At 44.4% G+C, this 14862-nt stretch overlaps 1 long non-coding RNA gene across 1 annotated transcript in view; it reads right to left on the minus strand.

The window, feature by feature from the left end:
* Positions 1-1813: 1813 nt before the first annotated feature.
* The window catches only part of LOC141089329 (uncharacterized), a 68651-nt gene continuing 55602 nt past the window's right edge, over positions 1814-14862 (minus strand). The window contains exon 3 of the long non-coding RNA XR_012232249.1: positions 1814-1898. This is a non-coding gene — a long non-coding RNA (uncharacterized lncRNA). The remainder of the gene's footprint in view (positions 1899-14862) is intronic.

Genomic DNA, 14862 nt, shown 5'->3' on the forward strand with positions numbered 1-14862 from the left:
ATTCTTCCTCAGCTGGTGTAAATAAACTCGGGAACATGCGTTGAACGACTTCAATATTGCCGATCACGCTCGCTTAACTGTCTGAACTCAGCACAGGTAAATAAAACCAAAAACTTTGTGTGATGGTGCAATATGTGAGCATTTGGGGCCCTCTTTGTCTAAAACCAGCCCTGCATGGCTGTGTAAGGGGGTACATTATGTCCTTGTGTTTCTTACTTGCCCCGGTACTATACATTTTAATATATACAGTATATATATATTTGTATTTAGAGTAATGATTTACTTCTAATTGATGCCACTGTGTATAATTTGCTATATGTGACAAGTGTACATATGTATAGTATTCTAGCTGCTGCACATTGTATATTGTTTTATTATAGGGAAAGTGAAGTGTTCCTCTCTGGCCACTAGATGGGGGCACAGAGATCATTGTTTCTACATAGTTAATATAGGAGGGGTCACTGTGGTTAAGACAGGAGGATTTCCTCATTATAGTCAGTCAGGGCCAGGGTGTCCATTAAGCTCGAGTGGGTTCTATAGCCCAGGCACCATTGTGACCACGTAACGTTATAAGCAGGAGCCCAGCCATCCACAGCAGCAGGCTAGAACAGCAACGGACTACAGCAGTGTTGGAACAGAGGCTAAGAACAAGGCCAGGGCAGTACAGGGATGCAGGTGGCTCCAGAATGTGGCAACTTATCGCATGGGCTCATGTCCTCAGATCTGGGGCAAAATGGCTGAGGGAAGGTGCAGTGAGTTTGGACTGGGAAGATGCTGCATCACCGCAGGAGACAGTGCAGAAGGGCAGGTCACTCACCATGTGGCAGCTGACTTGATACTGATACTCTCACGTCTGGGGTGAAACAGACTAAGGAAAGTCTAACTGCAGCAGAGCTGAACAGGGAGGACGCTGAGGAACCGTATGATATGGCCCGACCCGAGTATGTACTGTGTGACAGAGAGAGAAGTGCAGGGAAAGAGGAAGAAATGTGCAATGTGGAACCGGTAGTTAATGCTGTGTTGAACATGGATGTGCTGCCTAAGTAAAACAGTAAAGTTGTTAATTTGAAAGTTGAAATGGACTGTGTCTCAATTTGTGTGGATCCACCTAAAGGGAGCCTTCAGAAACACAGAGGAGACCCTGATGGAGCAGAAAGTGAAGCCACAGGTATGCTAAGTAATGGACACTGTCTTCATGTGATGGGAGGTCAGGGCACGACTAAACAGCTGGCCTCGGTCATGACTATGGCTCTGGCCCTCCCCCACAGCTGCATAGTTGCAGCCAGGTATATTTTTATCTGAAAAGCTCTGATATTTCAGAAAAGACATAGTTTAAAAATCTGGATGTGGAGCATAGGGAGAGAAGAGGAGACTAGGCTTCTTCCCACACTGATGTAAACAGAAACCTGTCAATCACCTAGAGTGGAGGTGGGAGAATGCGGCAGACAAAACTTGTTTTTCCTTATAGTTCTTGGCTGGATCATCAAACACCCAACTTCATTTTCAATGAAATGCCAAAGCGTTTCAGAGCAAAGTAAACCTGGCTGCACGATTTGTCGATTCTTTGTGCAGCCAGGGTTTGATTCATACTGCCTGTGGTTTAGGCAGCATATATCAGTTGACAGGTTCCCTTTAATTCTGCAGTGTGTGTACAGAGTAAGATGTCACTGCTGCACATGTTTGAAGAGTTATTTAAGAGCATTGTTGTCACAACAGTGTTGCGTATCCCAAGGCCAGGGGCTCTTTCCCTATCACTAGTGCAAGGGGTTTGATTACGTCTAATGGTAAAGATACCGAGGCCACGTACCTTGCTGAACTCATGAAATCAGATGGTGCAGTCTTCTGGCTCCTCTCTGTTGCGGCAATTCCGTGGCAATTGTTCTCTGCTGTGCATCATCCTGTGTAAACGTAAAAGTTCATATTCGGTCAATGTAAATGGACAGTCACCCCTGTTGTGAGCTCATCTGTTCATTCACCTTTTGTGTCCGAGGATCTCCCTCTTCTGGTGAAGGAAGGTAGTGAGGCTGATTTGGATGAAAGAAACCAAACACCTGATCAGGTGGATGGTGACTGGGTAACAGGAACTTCAGACTGGATATAAGGCAGCCGACGCCCTTCTGAGTGGCTGGTGATTTCTCTGCTGGATTCTTGGAGACCAGTCTGATTCCTGCTTCCCAAAGATAAGTTTTTGCTCTGCTATTGAACTTATTAGTTTTGGTTTTGTTCACCTTGTTTTGGAATTCAGCCATCCCCGGCTAGGGGTGTGCTGGATTCTTATTCCTTGATCAGTGTTCTCTTTTGCTCTGCTTTCAGAATATTCTGAGTGCTGATATAGGGTTTGAAGTCTAGTGACTTCAGGGTCCTTTTTGCTTATCAGTTGTGTTGGTAATATTTTTAGCAGGGTTTTCTCGGATTGCAGACAGCAGCTTTTCTGTCCTGTCCTTTTTAGTTAGCTTGGGCCCCATCGTTTGCTCATCCTATCTTTCTATCTGTGTTAGTGTTTTCATCTTGCTTCACCATCATTATATGTTGGGGGCTGCCTATTGCTTTGGGGTCTGCTCTGGGGCAGTCAGTTTTTCCCTTTTCTCTCTTTAGACTTATTTAGATCTCCGGCTGTGACGAGGTGTCTAGGATCACCGTAGGAACACTCCACGGCTACTGCTAGTTGTATGATAGGATTAGGGGTCTGCAATCCGCTAGTTTCCAACCTCTCTGATTTTCTGGGCTGAGCTTGCATTTTTGTTTTTTCCTCCTCGGTGACTCAATCATAAGACACCCCCCATGTAGACAAGCTAATGTGTGTTAAGATGAAACAAATCAAAAGAATAAATTTCCATCTTTATACTTTAAAATACTGTATATTTTGCCTTCAACAAAATACATGATTAGATAAGATATCATCAGGCGTAAATAGCTACACACATGCGTATCTGCAATATTTATTTAATCAATTAATTGAATTATGTTATTAATTTTTATGTATATCCCCTTACCTTTTTATTTATTCTTTAACATTTGTGTTGTCTATAGAGATCATGAATTCATCTATTTGACTATAATTCTGTTTCTGAGCAATGTTTTATTGTAAAACGAAAAAAGTGGTTTGGTACCGTGTTAGCCAGTAGAAAAAAATATATAAAGTGCTCTCAGTGAGAGAAACAAAATAATATGCAAATTGCCTCTTCAGAAAGAAAGAGGACTTTTACTCTACAGCGCCACCTATTGGTAGTAGCGATCCTACAAGTCACAATCAACCCTTTAACGAGTCTTGTAGTATGACTTAGGATACAAGCCAAATCAGAATCTTGTATCCTAAGTCATACTACAAGACTCGTTAAAGGGTTGATTGTGACTTGTAGGATCGCTACTACCAATAGGTGGCGCTGTAGAGTAAAAGTCCTCTTTCTTTCTGAAGAGGCAATTTGCATATTATTTTCCCAGAGGAGCATTGCACGGCGAATAAGTCTCCTTACCTTGACAAGCCACAGCTGGCATGTCACTCTCCGCAAGGAGAAACCTTACTTCTTAGACCCTAGAAACAAAATAGGAATCTTGTGGGTATGATACCTTTTAATGGCTAACAAATAATAGTGAATGTTGTTACAAAGCAAGCTTTCGGGACTGCTTATGTCCCTTCATCAGAAATCAGCCTGATGAAGGGACATAAGCAGTCCCGAAAGCTTGCTTTGTTACCACATTCACTATTATTTGTTAGCCATTAAAAGGTATCATACCCACAAGATTCCTATTTTGTTTCTCTCACTGAGAGCACTTTATATATGTTTTATTGTGTGACACTTTGTGGCTAGATTCTTATTGCATGTTTTATCGCTATTTAGAAAAACAAGCTCTTACATTTTTCTATTTGTACCAAATAAACATGTGACATTTTAAGCCATAACTATATAGATTAGATTATAGATTATATACAATTAGCTTACATGGGATTTGTGAAGCTTTTGGATTACAATTAGGCACTGTCAAAACACAAGTCAGTAACCCTTTACACAACCTCATATTTTATTGTAACCGTAAAGCTGTGCTACATCTTTATAGGGTCATTTCTGCAGTTTAATCTTTACAATAATTGTAATGAGAAAGTAATTACAAGAGATAGCTAATTTCATGAGAAAAAAACCTAACCCTCTCATTTAAATAAGAAGACAAAACCCCACAAACAACTTTTGTTCACACATGTCTACGTTTGCATGATTTACAGTATAATTAGTCCCTCAATACAGTGTTACACTCCAGCCCCTTTCCTATCAATCACTTTACAAGGCTTCACATGGGAATTACTGCTGGGATGAAAATTGCATTGAAGTCATCTATCAAGCTTTTTTTTCTCAGCATATGTGCAAAAAGAACTTTCTTCCTTAAAGGGGTTGTCCGGCCTTAGGCTACAAGTCGGCAATCACTGCGCGCTGTGAGATTTTCCAGTGCCGCTGCTGGGAGAGACCTCAAATATGTGATTTCCATGCACGTTATCACGTGACGACTGGATGGGCACAGCCTCGCTTAAAGCAAGGGTATTGAAAGCCGGAAACAGCTTAGTCAGAATGTGGCCCGAAATATATAAATCACATACTTGCAATCACATGACCGAGCACTCCCGGCACCTGTGAATCCTGACAGCACACAGTGCGCGATGTGAGGATTCACAAGTCTTCAGTCACATTGAGTAGCTGCAGAGTTGTAGTTTAAGACCGGACTACCCCTTTTACGTTGCTGAGTGCCCATGTTGGACTACGTACATCTTCCATTTCTAGTGTGTTATATATTAACAGTTAAGGTATTTTCACCTATCTGTAATTACAAGGCTGTTTTATGTAGAGGTTTGTGTAAAATGCTGTTTGTGAAGTTTTGTGTCCATAATACATGTGTACGTGTGTCGCAAAGTATAACTACTTCTAGTTTGTTTCACTGTGCACACATTTTTTATATAATGAAAATATTGCTTGCTAGTGTGAATCTCCATTGACTTCTATATAGCTGTTTGCTAATTTAATTATTTTACTCACTTATATAACGCCACCATATTTCACAGCTTCACAGACATCATCATCACTGTCACCATTGGGGCTAACAATCTAGATTCTTTGTCTTTGGAGTGTGGGAGGAAACCGGAGTACCTGGAGGAAACCCACTCAAACACGGGGAGAACATACAAACTCCTTGCAGATGTTATCCGTGGCAGAATCTGAACCCAGGACCTTAGCGCTAACCATTGAAAACCATTTTCACAGAGTTTTAAAAAAGAGAAATATCCTATTTTTAAATAACTTTCTGAAAATAACACAGGGTAATAATATTAATATTATTTATATACAGTATATAGCGCCAACACATTCTGTAGCACTTTATCATTGAGCGGGGACATGTGCCGACAATATACACATTCCCGAGTAACAGAACAGTTCCAGTAGGACAGAGGGCCCAGCTCAAAAGCTTACAATCTACAAGGAGATGGCGGGGGACCTAATAGGCAGAAGAAAAATCACATGCGTTCTATAGATGGTGTGCACTGGGGTGTACATGACATCCTCTTATAACACAGAAATCATATATAAATCAGGAAGGGCAGACAGGTTACCATGTCACACACCAGTTAATGCCTCAGTGTGTCCAAGATAGACGTTTTAAATAAATCTGTACAATTGTTTCCAATTAACCCTGTTCACTCTGATCTTTGCCATATTGATGTCTGTGCCCCAGGAAGGAAGTTGATGAATTGTAAATGATATCCTAGGGAGACAAGCGAGGCTGCACTTACATTTTTGCCTATAGCAATGGATCTATTACTTTACCCCACAATACAGGTTTCTCAGATAAACAAGTTACACCTAAATCTGTTATGTATCATGTGCTCTGTTTCTTTAATATAAAATTAAAATATCCAATAGATGATGGGTCTATACTGGCCCAGTGGAAATATAAAGCAATATCTTAAAACAAAAAACATAGGTATTTATTCAATCATTTACGTTTTTTAATTCACTTTTCTTTTTCTTTTTTTTTATTCCTTGTGGTTTTTTGCTCCAAATTCTCCCAAATGGCACACACTGATCATGAATTTTGCTTTAAAAATGTTTTTTAAATGTATCTTTTACATGTTTGTGACTTTTTAGAGCAAAAAATGATGCAAAAACTGCACCAACAAAAATCTGGCATACATAAAATCAGGGAGTGCTGGAAAGTCACACAGGATGAATCAATCAAAATATCTAGAAAACAGGTGAGCACAAATAAATAGACATCAGAAAAAGAGGGTTCATATTATTTCAAAACAAGTAGATCAGCACTCATATAAAGGCATGTTTACACTGGCCAACAAAAACTGAAGGGAACAGTGGTTTAATGTGATTTTTCTGTCCCTATAAAGCACCATGTTTTCAGCGGCACATTCCCTGTGTATGATCATTGTTATGCTGCACAAATGATTTGATCATTGAATGAATGAATAAACATTTGTCATTGATTGTCCAGCAGTCAGTCATTCATCGATTCTCAGCTTTTGTAAATGCACATTATGGGGTGGTCTGAAAGTAAAATTTATTTTAATCCTAAATATCTGTCTATTTAATGTAATAATCTTATTTCTTTTCTAATACACTTAATAATTTTATTAAGTCCTGCAACTGTTTTTTTGTTTGTTTTTGTTACTACTTCCTCTTCATTTGAGAATTCCAGTGCATGCTGGGATAGTCAGGAGAGTCGCCATCGGGATGCAGAGCATGTGGTCACTGCCGCAGCCTATAGGGGGCTTTACACATTGCGTTATCGCTAGCAATATCACTGTAAAGTCACCGATTTTGTGACGCAGCAGCGATATTGCTAGCGATATCGCTACATGTGATACTTACCTCCGACCGGCTCCCCGCTGGTTATCGCTGATCGCACGAGATCAGCCTAATCCATTTCTCGTTGTCGGCTTTCTGCTGGCGCCGATGAGCGAGCCACGGACGCAGGCGGAAGACAGACACCCTCGCTGCGTCTGATAGGTAAGAATGACCACCGATCGCTGCTGCGTCGCTAGTGAGATCTGCCTGTGTGGCAGCTCACTAGCGACCATTTAGCGATGCACCAGCGATCCTGACCGGGTCATATCGTGGTCGGGATCGCTGGTGCATCGCTAAATTTAAAGGGGCCTTAAGTCCCTAACCTGAAAGGAAGCGCCATCAGTAATCTCAGCAGTTGGGCTATTCCCTGCTCTATTGAGCATGAGTCTGTTGTCACACATATGCTCTTTAGGATCCTGTCATTGTGCAATATGCACACTGGCAGAGCGCTCCCATGCCTGCTGTGATCAGATGTGATAAGCCAGCAAGACAGCACTGTCAGTGGACATTTTAAAGAGAGACTGAGCAGAGCCCCCACAATTTGGTTGGAACTCGGATCAAAACTGACGAAAATCTGATGAAACACTGAAAAAAAATCACTGATGAAACTAGGACTGTTTTTCCTCATACGTATAAAAATGGACTTCTGAATGAGCCCTAATTCATAGACTACTACTCCCATCTTACCCAGTGCTGCATTTATTCAGCATATTACTTTCTGGGTGTTTGTCCAATGATTTATGGATTTATCTTTCCATCTCTATTGCTGAGATATGAGCTCTGACGTGCTTTCCCTTTCCTACATTCAATAAAATGGCTACTGTATTTCCTGCCTACTGCTTAAGTTTTTATACCAACCATGATAGCCGCCCCTCAAATAGATCAGATTCTATGCAAGTTGAATTGCAAATTGTTTAAATTCACCTGGACCTGCAAATGTAATAAAATTCTAGTCAAATTCGATTTGCATTGTGTCTATCTGATCACCTTAGTGATGTCAGCCCTATCTGATGAACGAGTGAATCCATTGTGGTTTCTGGGCTAAAAGAGTTTTGTTAAAGGGTTTGTCCATTCATTGCTTAATTGATGCTTAAGGAAATTACAGATGGCCGTCTTTCTGTCCCTCTTTAATAGCAGAAAACTATTGCAAAGGAGCAGCTTCTACTCCATAAAACATAGTTTCGATACTTGCTGTGTGATACTAAAACTAATATAATGGGATGGAGCTGGAATTTTCTCAGTGATCAGTCTGCTGTTATGATGTTTTGTTTTCCTAATGGGAAAAACCTTTTAATTTTGTAAGTTTAAAACGAAGCTAACTACAACTGACCTGTGCCATAAATATACTATCAGTCGACTATCACTACATTAGGGCAAAACAGCACCTACACAAATACTCTATACTCCATTTCGCTTTGATTTAGGAAAAATATTGATGTCCGCACAATAATAATTTTCCTACTACCTTTTTAGTATTGTCCGCACTATAGTAATATAGTGAGCATAATATAATCACTTGGAAGGCCCTAACATAGTTACTATTACAGGTCTCTAAATAGAAATGTGCCAGACTTGTGCCACTTTAATAAAGCACAATGGTCCTGTTCCAGAATGCTGAGAGTTCATGCAGAGTGCATTGCAGTGGCACACAGGTGAGTGCATGAGCCCCTTCCCTCATTGTCAGTGCAATGTATACAACAGAATATTTCTAGATTGCATTTCATGTCAATGTTATTTTTGTGTTTTAATTACTAGAATTGTACCCTGGCATCGTGAAATGTTCATGATTTGGACACTGTGTTAAGTTTTTAGTTGCTCTGATGTGATTACCAAAGGTCATTGCTAGTTTTCTGTATACTGCAGCATGGCTACTGTAAGGCTGATAAAATAGCCCACAAGTCATTTACCATCACTCATTGACTCTTTGTTTATTGTATTCACACCAAAATAAGGTGAATTTACTTTGTTTATGTTGTATTGTCTTCGGTAATATGCACATAGCTACCAATGATTGTAGATGTGACTCATGACCTGAGACCCCCACTGAGCAGTCCCAGCCATTAGCAGGCTTTCTGTCCTTTAGATCTCAGTATGAATTGATGTAGTGGCTATTCTGTTTGTGGAAAGAAACATGGTCTTCTATTCACTTGCCCATTTCCACTTTGTGTTGCTTTGTCTTGTCCTTCTGTTCCCTGTTTTGTAACCTGGTCACAACTTCTTGACCCTGTGTCCCCTCCTACACTGTGTTACAAAACCATGTACAGTAAAAGAAAACTTTTGCTTTTCCTGTTGAAGGATTGTGACAAAGTCTCAACATCCAACTGAGCCATGATTTTACCTTTACAGTTCATTTACAGGTAATGATTTTAGTTTTTTGTACCCAACATAATTGAATATACTGATCTGATATGAACATGACTGGTATTAAAAGTAGTGTTTTTCTACTTACTTTAGACCTCATTCAGAAGCCCATTTTTCATTTCTGCAAATAAGAAAACTTACTGACCTTACATACAGTATACTTTATAAAGACTTGCACTTTTCAATTTTGCTTTAACTGCATTTGCATATGTTACTATTATCTAATATATAAGGCTCAATGTGGGTTTGTATGTATGTGTGTGTGTGTGTGTGGCCGAGATTGGCATCTGCACCGTCGTAGCTACAGCCACAAAATTTTGCACAATCACACGTCTGGACCCCGAGAGCGTCATAGGCTATGTTGTGAGGCGAAATTTTAACCCTGCGCGTTTCAATTCACCAAACAATTTTGCCCCTATCTACATAAAGGGGAAAAAGTGAAAAGAAAAGTGTTGGAGGCAAATTGACACCTGCCAGATGTGAACAAGGGGGACTTAAAGAATGAGAGCAATGGCGCCAAAGAGTATATACTGTACAGTTGCTAAGGTGGGGCCCTGACATGGAATACTCACCACACACGGGGATATGAACACACACACAAAATGCGCCACACACTACCACGTGCTTCAACACATATACTACCCTCAGGACACATTTCACCACACATATGTAGGGTCAGTGGGCCGGACTGGGGGGTGGTTCCTCTTCTTACCGCGCAGAGACGAAACAGAGACAAGATGGAGGCAGGTTCTGGGTGCAACAGGTCCAAGTTTATTTTCCACCGTCCGACTGACGGCCCTCACAGCACACCGCAATATTTCTTTCTCACGGCCCTCCGTATCCAGGGCCACTTCACATACCGTACTTTACACCAGGGACGTATTTATACATACCGCCCCTTTTTCACTCTATGACGATCCTGTCAGCTCAGTCACTGTGGCCGCCTTAGGCCCGTACACCATCAGCACTTTACTGGTCAGTTTCATCGTTCCAAATACGGTGTCCTACACCTAGAGCCTCGTCTATACTGTGGTTCTTCCAGTCAGGACCACCCCCCTGACTTCCATTCACTTCAGTCCCCCTGGTCTGGTTTTCCTCACAGTGCACAAACTGTCATAGTCTTCCTGTCACTGGAACTTTCTGGAACGCTCCTGTCAAATTTATATCATTTCCGGTTCCCTGTAACTCCGCCCCCCATGACCAATGGTTTCCTAAGCCCTAAGCTGATGTCAAGTCCTTTGCTCACACTCCTCCCTGCCCTCTAAAGGTCAACTCAAGGTACTGCACGTCCACTACACTTTCTCAGCTGTTTCCCCACTGTAGTAACTGACACCTGTCTAAACTGTGCAAACCTTCCTTTCTCTGTTCTGACACGTCCGTCCGTCCGTCAGGTCACCTTCCCCACACACCCCCTTCCTTTGTCTATTGTCGTCCTCGACAATAATAATCCCTGCCTTCGTCGTTCTGAAGCTTCACCTACACTCTGTTGTCAGACCAGTTGTTGGGCCACACCCACTACCCGCGGGGGCCGAACCATACTGGGAGCACCATGCTCTGAGCAGCCAACTGCTACTCACCATCACGCACGCCACATGACAACGTCTTTCAAATTGGGCTAGGTACACCCATATTCTCTCTATGGCATGTACCTTCCCCTACTCTCCCCTTCTGTCACCTTCCACTGTACAGTATGCCATAATCGAGGCCTCACACCTACCAGATCATTGCCTGCGTCCATCTTTCTCCTTGAGTGGTGTCCATGGTGTCGGGGGACCTGACCTAGGACGGCTATCTTTCTCACGTCTTCCATCTCTTTTACCTTTCTTTCAGTTACAAGTCATGGTCGGCGTCTCGGTCTCCCAGACCTTCTCCACACATAGACCCCTTTCGGATCTCACACTTCCCTTTGGTCACACAGACCTTCCCTTACCCGGACCTGTTGCATTTTTCTTGTGGATATTATACAACAAAACAACTTTATAATATCACAGATATCCCATTTTTTATTTTTTTCATTTTCCTTTGCTTTTAAAACCAACATATAACAATAAAAACTTCACATGTTCTCCTCCCCCCTTCCTTGGATGTGGACACTCTCTCTTCTTAACATCCCCGCTTTGCCAGGCTTAAAACCAAAACTAAAAACCCAAACTTCTATATTAAACTCTTTTCTTTTTTTTTTAAACTCGGACGCAAACTGTCCTTGTGATTTGTGCAACGAAATTTCGAAAGTTCAAACCACTTCCTAGTGGCTGGCAGCAAGGGACCCCACAGCCGTGGAGCTCCTGGGATGAAGGGAGTGTCTGCAACAGTCCTCTTTATGGGGGCTTGTGTTCTTCTGGCTCAGCAATCACAGCTACCGCGTAGTAGCCGCGGGGGCAGTACTCTTTGTAGTACGACACCAAGTCCCCCTCTTGTAGAGCCCGGCCGTGACGAATAGAGGCCACATTAATATAGACCTACTGGCTGGTAGCTAGATTACGTATAAGCCCATACCCTTTGGCAATGTTAGTATACACCAGCCATCCCTTAGGCCTCTTAGCCGCCATTCCAGCCTCTCCCCCTGCGTGGAGCTGGTTCCATATCTCCCGCTCCCGGGCCTTCTACTTCCTTATAACCTCTGCGACCCAAACAGAGGGCACACTACAAGCTCGGGAGTCCGGTGGGCGGGACGCCGCCGAAGAGAGTGGGGCAGAGGCGGTCGATGATGTCAGTGGCCCAGCAGCCGCTGGGGCCGGGTGACGGATGGGAGCAGCTATGTTCCTAGGAGATTGGGCCACAAGGCCTGTCACACAGGCCGCAGTCGATTCCAGTGCCGGCATAGCAGCCACGGCCGCAGGGTAGGCGGCACCTGCAATTTCATCCGGAGCCAGGGCAGCGGCCGCCTTTTAAGATGCGGTCGCTAGCAGCAGAGGGGACGCAACAGTGTTGCCTACGGTCAGAATCCGCACCAGCGATACCGGGCGTGGCGCCACCGGGTGGAGTGGTTCAGGACCTGGAGCGGAGGCCCTGCTCAATTCTGCGCATATGGTAGGGCCCTCCTTGGCCGGGCTCTCGGGGACACAGGATGCCGCGCGCTGCGGCTGAATGGTAGGTGCCGCTTGCGGAGCCACTGTCGGGGCCGGGGGAACTCACACCTTCCCCGGCGCCGTAGCCTCCATCTCATCACGCGGCTCCTCCTGCAGTCTCCGCTCTTCATCCCGCCTTCCGGTGGGGCTAGCCTCCAGGCTCAGGGGCTCCGCAGGGAGGCTCTCCGCTGGTAACTTAGGTGGCCGCTCCCAGTGGTTCCGCACAGGCTCCGCTCCTTCACAACACATCCAGCTGCCTGCCCGGGGTTCTGAGGGGAACGTTTCCTGGCGTAACTCGACCTCCCGGTGCCACCGCCACTCTAGGCGCCCGATGCCCCGACATCCACAGCGTCTCATATCGTCCGGTGGGCAGCACTCGAATGGCGCCAGACAGCCACAGTCAAACTTTTTCCTTGTGCCACCCCCTCTGCTGGGTGGGGCGATGGCAGACCTTTCCACCCACTTGTCAGGGTCCAGTACATTGGAGCGCCGGCCTCCTGGCACATATCGCTGGCCCCAGGGGTACATAGGAGGGGGCCCCAGTCCATTGGGAACAACAGCAAACACCCGGAACTCTCCTCTGCGCTGTAGCAGCACCGCCATCTTGCACGAGTCCTGGTACCTCCCCGAATCTCCTGCTGGCGATGCAGATACGCCACAGCAGTTCCAATTTGTAATCCACAGGTGGGTAATTTGTATTCCACAGGTGTTTGTAATCCAAGCAGTGTAGTCCAAGTCTTTAGGGCAGGCCTGCCGCAGAAGATGATGTATTAATGGTGGCGATCCTGCCAACTACGCCAAGTGTAGGGTCAGTGGGCCGGACTGGGGGGTGGTCCCTCTTCTTACCGCGCAGAGACGAAACAGAGACAAGATGGAGGCAGGTTCTGGGTGCAACAGGTCCAAGTTTATTTTCCACCGTCCGACTGACGGCCCTCACAGCACACCGCAATATCTCTTTCTCACGGTCCTCCGTATCAAGGGCCGCTTCACACACTGTACTTTACACCAGGGACATATTTATACGTACCGCCCCTTTTTCACTCTATGACGATCCTGTCAGCTCAGTCACTGTGGCCGCCTTAGGCCCGTACACCATCAGCACTTTACTGGTCAGTTTCGTCATTCCAAATACGGTGTCCTACACCCAGAGCCTCATCTATACTGCGGTTCTTCCTGTCAGGACCACCCCCCTGACTTCCTTTCACCTCAGTCCCCCTGGTCTGGTTTTCCTCACAGTGCACAAACTGTCGTAGTCCTCCTGTCACTGGAGCTCCCCGTGGGGACTGGAACTTTCTGGAACCCTCCTGTCAAATTTATATAATTTCCGGTTCCCTGTAACTCCGCCCCCCATGACCAACGGTTTCCTAAGCCCTAAGCTGATGTCAAGTCCTTTGCCCACACTCCTCCCTGCCCTCTAATGGTCAACCCAAGGTACTGCATGTCCACTACACTTTCTCAGCTGTTTCCCCACTGTAGTAACTGACACCTGTCTAAACTGTGCAAAAACTCGCCACGCTGTCCCAGAGCTGTTTAAAAGATGAAAAATGAGCTGTGACTGGTTGCTTTCAGCAACAGTTTCCTTTGTAGACAGTTGTGGTAACTGAGGCCTATTATTCTTATCATTTCTATGGTGTTATCGTCCTTCTGTAAAGCTGGAAATAACACAATTTATTATCGTGTCAACACAGACCACCCTCTGACACAGACTGCAGGGGGAGCCCAGTATCACACAGGATAGGATTAGATACACGGCTCAGAAGTCAGTATCACACAGGAGAGGATTAGACACATGGCTCAGCAGGCAGTATCACACAGGATAGGATTAGATACACAGCTCAGCAGTCAGTATCACACAGGATAGGATTAGATACATAGCTCAGCAGACAGTATCACATAGGATAGGATTAGATACACAGTTCGGCAGACTGTATCACACAGGATAGGAATAGATACACAGCTGAGCAGACTGTATCACACAGGATAGGATTAGATGCACAGCTCAGCAGTCAGTATCACACAGGATAGGAATAGATACACGGCTCAGCAGACAGTATCACACAGGATAGGATTAGATACACAGCTCAGCACACAGTATCACACAGGACAGGATTAGATACATAGCTCAGCAGACAGTATCACACAGGATAGGATTAGATACACAGCTCCACAGACAGTATCACACAGGAGAGGATTAGACACATGGCTCAGCAGTCAGTATCACACAGGATAGGGTTAGATACACAGCTGAGCAGACTGTATCACACAGGATAGGAATAGTACACGGCTCAGCAGACAGTATCACACAGGATAGGATTAGATACACAGCTCAGCACACAGTATCACACAGGATAGGATTAGATACATAGCTCAGCAGACAGTATCACACAGGATAGGATTAGATACACAGCTCAGCAGACAGTATCACACAGGAGAGGATTAGACACATGGCTCAGCAGTCAGTATCACACAGGATATGATTAGATACACAGCTCAGCAGTCAGTATCACACAGGATAGGAATAGATACACGGCTCAGCAAACAGTATCACGCAGGATAGGATTAGATACGCAGCTCAGCACACAGTATCACACAGA

This window comes from Dendrobates tinctorius, unplaced genomic scaffold, assembly GCF_039654945.1.
Source record: "Dendrobates tinctorius isolate UK_male_01 unplaced genomic scaffold, ASM3965494v1 ptg000045l, whole genome shotgun sequence".
Taxonomy (NCBI): domain Eukaryota; kingdom Metazoa; phylum Chordata; class Amphibia; order Anura; family Dendrobatidae; genus Dendrobates; species Dendrobates tinctorius.